Genomic DNA, 12,229 nt, shown 5'->3' with positions numbered 1-12,229 from the left:
CCTTATCTTCAGTATCTGCCTATAGGGGCGGAGTGCTGCCTTATCTTCAGTATCTGCCTATAGTGGGAGAGTGCTGCCTTATCTTCAGTATCTGCCTATAGGGGGGGAGTGCTGCCTTATCTTCAGTATCTGCCTATAGTGGGGGAGTGCTGCCTTATCTACAGTATCTGCCTATGGGGGGAGTGCTGCCTTATCTTCAGTATCTGCCTATAGGGGCGGAGTGCTGCCTTATCTTCAGTATCTGCCTATAGGGGGGGGAGTGCTGCCTTATCTTCAGTATCTGCCTATAGGGGGGGAGTGCTGCCTTATCTTCAGTATCTGCCTATAGGGGGGGAGTGCTGCCTTATCTTCAGTATCTGCCTATAGGGGGGGAGTGCTGCCTTATCTTCAGTATCTGCCTATAGGGGGGGGAGTGCTGCCTTATCTTCAGTATCTGCCTATAGGGGGAAGTGCTGCCTTATCTTCAGTATCTGCCTATAGGGGGGGAGTGCTGCCTTATCTACAGTATCCGCCTATAGGGGGGGAGTGCTGCCTTATCTTCAGTATCTGCCTATAGGGGGGAGTGCTGCCTTATCTACAGTATCTGCCTATGGGGGGGAGTGCTGCCTTATCTACAGTATCTGCCTATGGGGGGGGAGTGCTGCCTTATCTACAGGATCTTCCTATGGGGGGGAGTGCTGCCTTATCTTCAGTATCTGCCTATGGGGGGGGAGTGCTGCCTTATCTACAGGATCTGCCTATGGGGGGGAGTGCTGCCTTATCTACAGTATCTGCCTATGGGGGGGAGTGCTGCCTTATCTACAGGATCTTCCTATGGGGGGGAGTGCTGCCTTATCTACAGGATCTGCCTATGGGGGGGGGAGTGCTGCCTTATCTACAGGATCTGCCTATGGGGGGGCTGCCTTATACTACAGAGTCTGCCTATGGGGGGTGCTGCTTTAAACTACAGGGTCTGCCTATAGGGGTGCTGCCTTGTGCTATATTGAGGACTATCTGGCACATTATACTATATGGAGGTTATCTATGGGGCCATCATACAGTGTGGGGATTACAGAGTTGGAGCCATCAAACAGTTTGAAGGCTACTAAGGGGTCAGTATAATGTGTGGGTGGTCCTATACAGTTAGGGGGCATTATACTGTGTATAGGGGGGAGAGACTCGGGACATTATTAAATGTAAAGTGGGCACTTATTGTAATAGGATAACTCAGGTTACTGTGACTATCAAAGGGGCACACAGAGGGTATTGTTACTTTCTAGGGGGAAAAATGTGGGCTCTGTTTTCTAGGGCACTTGCACCCGTCATTACTATATTGTAGAGGGGTGCTTTAGAATTTAGAGGGTACAGAGAACCACACAGCAGGTGCAGTAATAGGGACACATATGGCAGCAGCGGCTCAGTATTGAGGTATCTGGGGCAGTAATAGGGACACATACGCCAGCAGCGGCTCAGTATTGGGGTATCAGGTGCAGTAATAGGGACACATACGGCAGCAGCGGCTCAGTATTGGGGTATCAGGGGCAGTAATAGGGACAATTACGGCAGCAGGTGCTCAGTATTGGGGTAGCAGCAGGATGAGGGGTTTGTGCAGTTTGGGAATAGATGGTGATGGCTGGAATATGAGAAGTGAAACGTGTCCTTGTTTTTTTTTCTGCAGACGAGTTGTTGCTGGAAGAAGTTGTCATGTCGGTCTGGGCCAGATGGAAAAGACGGGAAAAGTGACGATTCCATCATAAAGAATGTCAACGGTAAGTCATTATCTGTAACTAGTGTTGAGCATTCCGATACTGCAAGTATCGGGTATCGGCCGATACTTGCTGTATCGGAATTCCGATACCGAGATCCGATATTTTTGTGATATCGGGTATCGGTATCGAAACAACATTAATGTAAAAATGTGTAAAAGAGAGAATTAAAATAAAAAATATTGCTATACTCACCTCTCCGACGCAGCCTGCACCTTACCGAGGGAAGCGGCAGCGTTCTTTGTTTAAAATTCGCGCTTTTCTTTCCTTTACGTGAGTCCCGGCTTGTGATTGGTTGCGTGCCGCCCATGTGACCGGGACGCAACCAATCACAGCAAGCCGTGACGTAATTTCAGGTCCTTCAGGATTTTAAAATTACGTTCCGGCGTTGTGATTGGTTGCGTCGCAGTCACATGGGAGACGCAACCAATCACAGCAAGCCGTGACGTAATTTCAGGTCCTTAAGGATTTTAAAATTACGTCCCGGCTTTGTGATTGGTCCGCGTCCCGGCAACATGGCCGCCATTAACCAATCACAAGCCGTGACGTCACGGGAGGCTGGACACGCGCGCTTTTTAAAATGGGCGCGTGTCCAGCCTCCCGTGACGTCCCGGCTTGTGATTGGTTGCGCCGCGGTCAACCAATCACAAGCCGGGAGGCTGGACACGCGCCCATTTTAAAATTTTAAAATGCGCGCGTGTCCAGCCTCCCGGCTTGTGATTGGTTGACCGCGGCGCAACCAATCACAAGCCGGGACGTCACGGGAGGCTGGACACGCGCCCATTTTAAAAAGCGCGCGTGTCCAGCCTCCCGTGACGTCACGGCTTGTGATTGGTTCATGGCGGCCATGTTGCCGGGACACGGACCAATCATAAGCCGGGACGTCACTGGAGGCTGGACACGCGCGCTTTTTAAAATGGGCGCGTGTCCAGCCTCCCGTGACGTCCCGGCTTGTGATTGGTTAATGGCGGCCATGTTGCCGGGACGCGGACCAATCACAGCAAGCCGTGACGTAATTTCGTCACGGCTTGCTGTGATTGGTCCGCGTCCCGGCAACATGGCCGCCCTGACCAATCACAAGCCGGGACTTCACGTAACCAAGTAAAAGCACGAATTTTAAACAAACAACGCTGCCGGTTCCCTCGCTGAGGTCCAGGCTGCGTCGGACAGGTGAGTATAGCGATATTTTTTATTTTAATTCTTTCTTTTACACATTTATATGGATCCCAGGGCCTGAAGGAGAGTTTCCTCTCCTTCAGACCCTGGGAACCATCAGGAATACCGTCCGATACTTGAGTCCCATTGACTTGTATTGGTATCGGGTATCGGTATCGGATTGGATCCGATACTTTGCCGGTATCGGCCGATACTTTCCGATACCGATACTTTCAAGTATCGGACGGTATCGCTCAACACTATCTGTAACTGTGCTGTGATCTCTTATATGTTCTGTAGGGCTGGTATCTACCACTGACCATATGGCGGTAATATCCATCTTGGTCGTTATATAGAGATTATCTTCAGTAACAGCGCAGTTTGCTGAGGTTCTCCTCCACTATTAGGGGGCGTCATCAAGTTGTACTCAAGGTTACCTGGTTAGGGGCCCACTCAGAAGCTTCGCCCCCCTGGACCAAAACCCTAGCTACGCCTCTGCTGAGAAAGGTTAACTCTTGACATGACCAAACCGGGAAAATGGGAAAACAGAACTCAAAACCTGGCTTAGATCATGACATACATATGTATTTGCAAGCTAGCCATGTATGCAAAAATATAAAATGCTCCCACACATATATATGTTCCCATACACATTAATGATGTACCACATTTTCCCATATTCCACATATTTATAAATATCCCTTTATAATAATGTTCCTACAGGCATCCATCCTTGTAGATATATCCAGGACAAAACCAGTTCAGGCATATCAAATGAAGACGGACAGTTGTCCATCTGTTATCTGTGGTTATATGCTGACATAGTTAATTACCATGTCAGGAGATAGCCATAGACTGCTATCAACATGACCCTTTATCCAGGCAGCAGTATCTATCTGCAGGGCTCCAGATGCTGACAATGATCTAATCATATCCATGCAGGCATCTGGTACCTGAAAACGCCCAGCTGCCAAACCATGCACAGGTGTGTGCAGAGATGCGTGAGCTTGGAGTGGTGACATCATATCACCATATCACCATGTCAGCACTCATGCCCTTCATGTATAGAGTGCAGGAGGAGGGCAGTGGGTGTAGCCAAGTGGGAACCCCCTCACTGAATTTAAATATCCGCCGGTGGCAGGGCTCACTCTTTGCCCCCTGCCTTAGCCATACATTCAGAGCCCTCTCTGTGTCCTATTTTTCTCTTCACTCTTGCCCTGCTGTCTCCACACAGCCCCTCCCACGGTCCTCAACTTGACATGCCTCAGTGACCTCCTTCTTTCTCACAATCCAGTCTTCTCCTGCTCCCTCTTGCTCTTGTCTTCCACTCCTTCAGCATCAATTCTCCTACACTGTTCTCTCTGTCCCCTCCTTTTCAAACATGGTCAATGACCTCACCTCACTCCCCACACAGTCACACAATCAGTAGTGATGAATGAACCTGTTTGGCTCCAGTGGGTTCTGCCGAACATTTAAAAAAATTTTGAACGGGTACCAGAACAGAACCCGAACCCCATTCAGATGAATGGGGGTCTGAACATCCATTGTTTGCCATGCTGTCATATGAATGACAGCTTGGCAAACACTGACTCTGATGGGCTGTAAGATTATTACCCCATGTTTGAGAGCAGCAGCTCCCATGCATGAGCCCGCATTTGTGACTGGTGTTAAAAAGTTGGTAAATAGTCTCTCGGTGCAGAGCTTAACTGAGTTAGTTCACCTCAGTTCACTATGAGTAATGATCTTACTGCCGATCAGAGCCACCAGTGTTTCTTGCTCTGTTATGCAGATGACAGCATAGGAAACACCTGATGCTTGCGGTGCCGAACTCAAACAGTAACAAAGACTTCTTAAAGAAGTCGGTGTTCGAGGTCTATGCCCGAACAGTATGTGTTCACTACAGACCCCGAACTATACTGTTTGTGTTCGTCCATCTTTTACCATAAGCTTCAAGTGTACTCACCTGTCCTACCTCTGCCCCTTCTCTTCTCCCCATGGAGCCTCACTCAGCATCCTGCTCTTGATCCTCTCCTTCATGAGTGTCATGGGAAGTTCCTCTGTGCTCTCCCAAGAAGCACAGCAGCAGCTTCACCATCAAAACTGGGCTAAGTATCACTGCTTTTAACCCCTTGTTAATTATTGTTATTAACTCCTTGATCTCCACAGGGACAGTGTAGTGAAAGGTGTAATTATTGTGTGGATGGTTTTTAGGTAATCTGGGTGGGAAATATAATTAGTTAATTATGGGTTTATTTATACATTCAAATTGTGTGCAGTTATTGCACATGGTGCAAGTGTGTAATTTAATCATATAATAACTAGTGTTGAGCGATACCGTCCGATACTTGAAAGTATCGGTATCGGATAGTATCGGCCGATACCCAAAAAGTATCGGATATCGCTGATACCGATACCCGATACCAATACAAGTCAATGGGACACCAAGTATCGGAAGGTATCCTGATGGTTCCCAGGGTCTGAAGGAGAGGAAACTCCCCTTCAGGCCCTGGGATCCATATTAATGTGTAAAATAAAGAATAAAAATAAAAAATATTGATATACTCACCCTCTGACGCGCCCTGGTTGTAACCGGCAGTCTCCGTTCCTAAGAATGAGCGCTTGAAAGACCTTAGATGACGTCGCGGCCTGTGATTAATCGCGGAGCGGTCACGTGACCGCCACGCGACCAATCACAAGCCGTGACGTCATCTAAGGTCTTTCAAGCACTTGAAAGACCTTAGATGACGTTGCGGCTTGTGATTGGTCGCGTGAGCGGTCACGTGACCACTCCGCGACCAGCGCTCATTCTTAGGAACGGAGACTGCCGGTTACAACCAGGGCGCGTCAGAGGGTGAGTATATCAATATTTTTTATTTTTATTCTTTATTTTACACATTAATAACGATCCCGATACCGATTCCCGATACCACAAAAGTATCGGATCTCGGTATCGGAATTCTGATACCGCAAATATCGGCCTATACCCGATACTTGCGGTATCGGAATGCTCAACACTAATAATAACTGTAGACTTGTGTGTAATAGATATTTTTTATTGCTACATGGTTTCTTATCAGTTAGTCACCATTAGTGTTGAGCATTCCGATACTGCAAGTATGGTATCGGGTATCGGGTATCGCAACAACATTAATGTAATAATGTGTAAAAAAGAGAATTAAAATAAAAAATACTCACCTGTCCGACGCAGCCGGGATCTCAGCGAGGGAACCGGCAGCGTTGTTTGTTTAAATTTCGCGCTTTTACTTGGTTACGTGAAGTCCCGGCTTGTGATTGGACAGGGCGGCCATGTTGCCGGGACGCGGACCAATCACAGCAAGCCGTGACGTCACGGGAGGCTGGACATGCGCGTATTTTGAAAAGCGCGCGTGTCCAGCCTCCAGTGACGTCCCGGCAACATGGCCGCCATTAACCAATCACAAGCCGGGACGTCACGGGAGGCTGGACATGCGCGTATTTTGAAAAGCGCGCGTGTCCAGCCTCCAGTGACGTCCCGGCAACATGGCCGCCATTAACCAATCACAAGCCGGGACGTCACGGGAGGCTGGACATGCGCGTATTTTGAAAAGCGCGCGTGTCCAGCCTCCCGTGACGTCACGGCTTGTGATTGGTTAATGGCGGCCATGTTGCCGGGACGCGGACCAATCACAGCAAGCCGTGACGTAATTTCGTCACGGCTTGCTGTGATTGGTCCGCGTCCCGGCAACATGGCCGCCCTGACCAATCACAAGCCGGGACCTCACGTAACCAAGTAAAAGCGCAAATTTTAAACAAACAACGCTGCCGGTTCCCTCGCTGAGGTCCCGGCTGCGTCGGACAGGTGAGTATAGCAATATTTTTTATTTTAATTCTTTCTTTTACACATTAATATGGTTCCCAGGGCCTGAAGGAGAGTTTCCTCTCCTTCAGACCCTGGGAACCATCAGGAATACCGTCCGATACCTGAGTCCCATTGACTTGTATTGGTATCGGGTATCGGTATCGGATTGGATCCGATACTTTGCCGGTATCGGCCGATACTTTCCGATACCGATACTTTCAAGTATCGGACGGTATCGCTCAACACTAGTCACCATTCTTATATTCTATAGCAAAGGATCCAGAGAACATTAAGGCATGAGGTATTAGCCGGATATTGGTTATTGATAGTCAAGGGTGACATTAAAAATTAATTTATGGTATATCACTTTTAACAGCAGCAAAGCCAGTTTTTATTTTAAAGCACTTTGTCTGCACAGAATGACTGTTCAAGCCAAGTACAGGAGCACCCATGGCGAGGCCAAATATTTAAAGGGCCACTGTCACCCCCCTCCAGCCGTTATAAACTAAAAGAGCCACCTTGTGCAGCAGTAACGCTGCATTCTAACAAGGTGGCTCTTTTAGTTTTTGGTTCAAGTATTCCCAAAATAAAGCGTTTTGAAACTTATCAAAAATACCTGTCTTTAGCAAGGGAGGCGGGTCCTCACTCCCCAGCTTGAACCGCTACTCTGCCGTCACTCAAATCTTCAGGGGCTTTTGGCGCCACCCCCTCCGCGCTTTTTTCGCTTCAAAACCGGTGCCTGTGCTGTGTTTAAGCTCTGGCCATCTGACGTCCCAGCCAGGCTTGCAGACTGCACCTGTGCGGGCATTGCGGCCACCCACCTTGGGAATCCCAGCCCCGCAGTGTGTTATGCATTATGCACAGTGCGGGGCTAGGATTCCTGGGCATGCGCACTGCGTGTGTCAGCCTGTCACCCAGGTCCCCCACCTTACAGCGTCTGTATACTGTATTCAGCTGATCGTGCCTCCTCATACAGTATACAGTACAGTATACAGTACAGTACAGTATACAGTATACAGATGCTGTAAGGCGGGGGACCTGGGTGACAGGCTGACACACTGTGTGTATGCCCAGGAATCCTAGCCCCGCACTGTGCATAATGCATAACACACTGCAGGGCTGGGATTCCCAAGGTGGGTGGCCGCAATGCTCGCACAGGCGCAGTCTGCAAGCCTGGCTGGGACGTCAGACGGCCAGAGCTTAAACACAGCGCAGGCGCCGGTTTTGAAGCAAAAAAAGCACTGAGGGGGCGGCGCCGAAAGCCCCTGAAGATTTGAGTGACGGCAGAGTAGCGGTTCAAGCTGGGGAGTGAGGACCCGCCTCCCTGGCTAAAGACAGGTATTTTGGATAAGTTTCAAAACGCTTTATTTTGGGAATACTTGAACCAAAAACTAAAAGAGCCACCTTGTTAGAATGCAGCATTACTGCTGCACAAGGTGGCTCTTTTAGTTTATAACGGCTGGAGGGGGGTGACAGTTGCCCTTCAAGTGTTACTTGTTTTCACTCTCTCTCTTTGCCCTTATCTAGCTCTATAAAGCCAAAGCTGTCAATTAAACAAGAGGTGGGTGAATATAGAGGGAAAACAAGTAGGAGGGAAGGTGCACTAAATTGTTTGGCCATGCCAAGGTTGTATCGAGCACCTGTACTTGATTTAAACAGTAATTCTGTGCTGACAGTGTTTTTAAGATAGCTTTGATAAATAATTCCCAATGTCAATCCTATACAATGTATGCCAATAATTAGCATGCCTTTCATTTGCTCTAAGCTTGATTCATGTTTGTCCTGCTTATTTAAAAGTTTCTGACAAAAACAACAAGGCAATTTTGTCATAATAATGCAATACCACAACAAAAGGTTAGTTGTTGCTCAGAGCAATACAAGCATCAACAATGCTTTAAAGAACATTCTGGCTCTAAGTGTCAGATTCATTATAGCTCTGCTTAAAAAATGTTGTTTCCATGCCACATTTTATTTGGAAATCTAATTTCACATAAATATTTTAGTAATGACAGTCCTAAATACATTCAAAAAGGTACAGTTCAATCTAGATATCAATGCACATTTGTATTAAACATTTCATTTAATGTTATAGAAAAAATGTATATGAGAAACATAGAAAGCCTATTTCAGCAACCAAATGAAGCCCTTTCTTTTTTCACCTTCCCCATTCACCACTCGAGAGAGGGTATCCACCCATGAAAGATGTTAGGAGAGTCTTGGTGCAATACTTAAGGCTACATTCACATTTGCATTGTTGTGTGTTGCGTCGGCGACGCATCGGCGACGCAATGCAAAACGCATGCAAAACGCATTGTTTTGTGACGCATGCGTCCTTTTTTTGCTTGATTTTGGATGCACAAAAAATGCAACTTGCTGCGTCCTCTGCGCCCTGACGCATGCGCCGCAGTGACGCATGCGTCACAAAACGCAAGTGCAACGCATGTCCATGCGCCCCCATGTTAAATATAGGGGCGCATGACGCATGCGTCGCCGCAGCGGCGGCGCCCGACGCTGCGTCGCACAACGCTAATGTGAACGTAGCCTTAACTATGTCAAAGCAGTGGAGAAGGAGTGAATCCTTATTCGTGTTGTTCAAAAAGATTAGGAGAGGTCTTAAAGTAACAAGGGGTACCATAGCTAGATGGATTAGGGATGCCATTGGCCTAGCGTACTCTTCTAGTAATGTACCAGTTCCTGAGAACCTGAGGACTCATTGCACCAGGGCTATGGCAACCTCCTTGGCAACAAGGTTTTCCCTTTCAACCTTCTTAAAACACTACCGTCTTAATCTGTCTTCCTCTGATGACCTGTCCTTTGGGACGAAGGTGTTACAAGCGGTGATCCTTCCCTAAGGTGCCTTGGTCAATATACATTTCTCAGGTGGTGCTCTCATGGGAGAAGGGAAAAAAAATCTTAGTTACTTATCAGTAACAGGATTTTACAGAGCACATGACAGCATACTTAAATTCCCTCCACGTTTTTATCACCAGTGGTGTGCACTTAAGGTTTTTTTTTTATGTTACTAACTGTCTGGAGGTCCTCTCATGCTCCTAAACCCAAATTGATGTGGAGGAGAGGTACCGCCCTTTCATTCAGTAGGCTTCCTGTCCTTGATGGGCAGATATCCTCTCTCAGGTGGTGCTGCAATTGACTGACGATTAATGGAGGAGACCACAGGCTGTTTCTACTTATAAGCCAGTTATTGGGAAGCTAGGGCTACGTTCACACGATCCGTTTTTCACTGCGGATTTTTCCGGTCCTTTTTCAGGGAAATCCGCAGTGGAAAACGGCGGTGCTTCTCTCGGCGGATTTGTGTCCTTTTTCTTCTGCGGATTCCACTGCGGGTTTCCAACTGCAGTTTCCTATTGGTGCTGTTGGAAACCCGCAGCGGAATCCGCTGAAAGAATTGACATGGTACTTCTTTTTTCCGTTGGCAAATCCGCGCGGATTTTCCAGCGAAAAAAAGGATCGTCGGCACAGCGGGTTTTGTTTTCCATAGGGTAACATTGTACTGTACCCTGCATGGAAAACGGCTGCGGATCCGTAGCTGCAATTCCGCTACGGATCCGCAGCAAAAAACGGATCGTGTGAACGTAGCCTTGCAGTGAGCGTATGGTATATGCACCTCCAATTCTAATGCATGGAATATATGTACAGGGGGGAAATAAGTACAGGGGGGAAATCTTATTTTGTAAGTTTGCCCACTGACAAAGACAAAAAAAAATCTCTAATTTTAAGGGTAGGTTAATTTTAACATTGAGAGATAGAATATCATAAATGAAATCCAGAAAATCACATTATATAAATTAAATAAATGTTTTGCATTTTGAAGTAAGAAATAAGTATTTGATCCCCTACCAACCTGGCTCCTACAGACCAGTTAGATGCTCCTAATCAACTCGTTACCTGCATTAAAGACAGCTGTCTTACATATTCATCTTTATAAAAACTGTCCACAGACTCAATTAATCAGTCAGTCTCTAACCTCTACAACATACGCAAGACAAAAGAGCTTTATAAGGATGTCAGGGACTATATTATAGACGTTCACAAAGCTGAACTGGGCTACAAAACTATGAGTAAGAGGCTGGGTGAGAAGGAGACAACTGTTGGTGCAATAGTAGGAAAATGTAAGAAATACAAAATGACTGTCAATCGACATCGATCTGGGGCACCATGCAAAATCTTACCTCGTGGGGTATCCTTGATCAATAGGAAGGTTAGAGATCAGCCTAAAACTACTCGGGGGAACTTGTTAATGATCTCAAGGCAGTCAACAAGAAAACCATTGGAAACACATTCCGCCATAAAGATTTAAAATCCTGCAGTGCCTGCAAGGCCCCTGCTCAAAAAGGCAAATGTGCAGGTCCGTCTGAAGTTTTGCAATGAAAACCTGGGTGATTCTGTGAGTGATTGGGAGAAGGTGCTGTGGTCAGATGAGACAAAACTCCCTGTGTTTGGAGGAAGAGAAATGCTGCCTATGACCCAAAAAACACCATCTCCACTGTCAAACAAGAAGGTGAAAACATTATGTTTTGGGGGTGTTATTCTGCTAAGGGCACAAGACTGCTTCACCGCATCTATAAGAGAATGGATGGAGCCATGTACCATCAAATTCTGAGTGACAACCTCTTTCCTTCCGCCAGGACATTAAAAATGGGTTGTGGCTGGGTCTTCCAGCAACACAATGACCCAAAACATACAGCCAAGGCCACAAAGGAGTTGCTCAAAAATAAGCACATTAAAATAATGGAGTGGCCTAGCCAGTCTCCAGACCTTAATCCCATAGAAAACTTATGGAGGGAGTTGAAGCTCTGAGTTGCCAAACAACAGCCTAAAAATCTTAATGATTTAGAGATGATCTGCAAAGAGGAGTGGATCAAAATTCCTCCTGATGTGTGCGCAATCCTCATCATCAACTACAAAAAACGTCTGACTGCTGTGCTTGCCAACAAGGGTTTTGCCACCAAGTATTAAGTCTTGTTTGCCAGAAGGATCAAATACTTATTTCTTACTGCAAAATGCAAATAAATTTATATAATGTGATTTTCTGGATTTTATCTTTGATATTCTATCTCTCAATGTTAAAAATAAGCCTACCATTAAAATTATAGACTTTTCATTAGTGATGAGCAAGCCGGCTTGCCACTACTCCATGCTTGCCCGAGCATCGCAGTGATTCTAATGCTAAGAGCTCACCGAGTATTTCCGGTGTAGAGTACCAATCGAAAATGCAGTATTTCCTCTTTAGAGTGCCAATCAACATGCAGGGATTGTCTGCCACATACTGTAATGCCACAGCCATGCTGGTTGTGGCATTACAGTGATTGACTGGCCACACAGTGTCATCAGGTCTACATCAGACCTTTCGCCTCCCTGCTCATCACAGTCAGCTCCGGAATAACGCAGTGTAGGGAGAGTTGTTTCTGAGATAGGGAGAGATTTTCAATTTTATTAGTTAGTGTAGGTATACCATTTGTAATACACAAAT

Source organism: Ranitomeya variabilis, chromosome 3, assembly GCF_051348905.1.
Source record: "Ranitomeya variabilis isolate aRanVar5 chromosome 3, aRanVar5.hap1, whole genome shotgun sequence".
Lineage (NCBI taxonomy): Eukaryota > Metazoa > Chordata > Amphibia > Anura > Dendrobatidae > Ranitomeya > Ranitomeya variabilis.
This window is presented reverse-complemented; position numbering follows the sequence as displayed.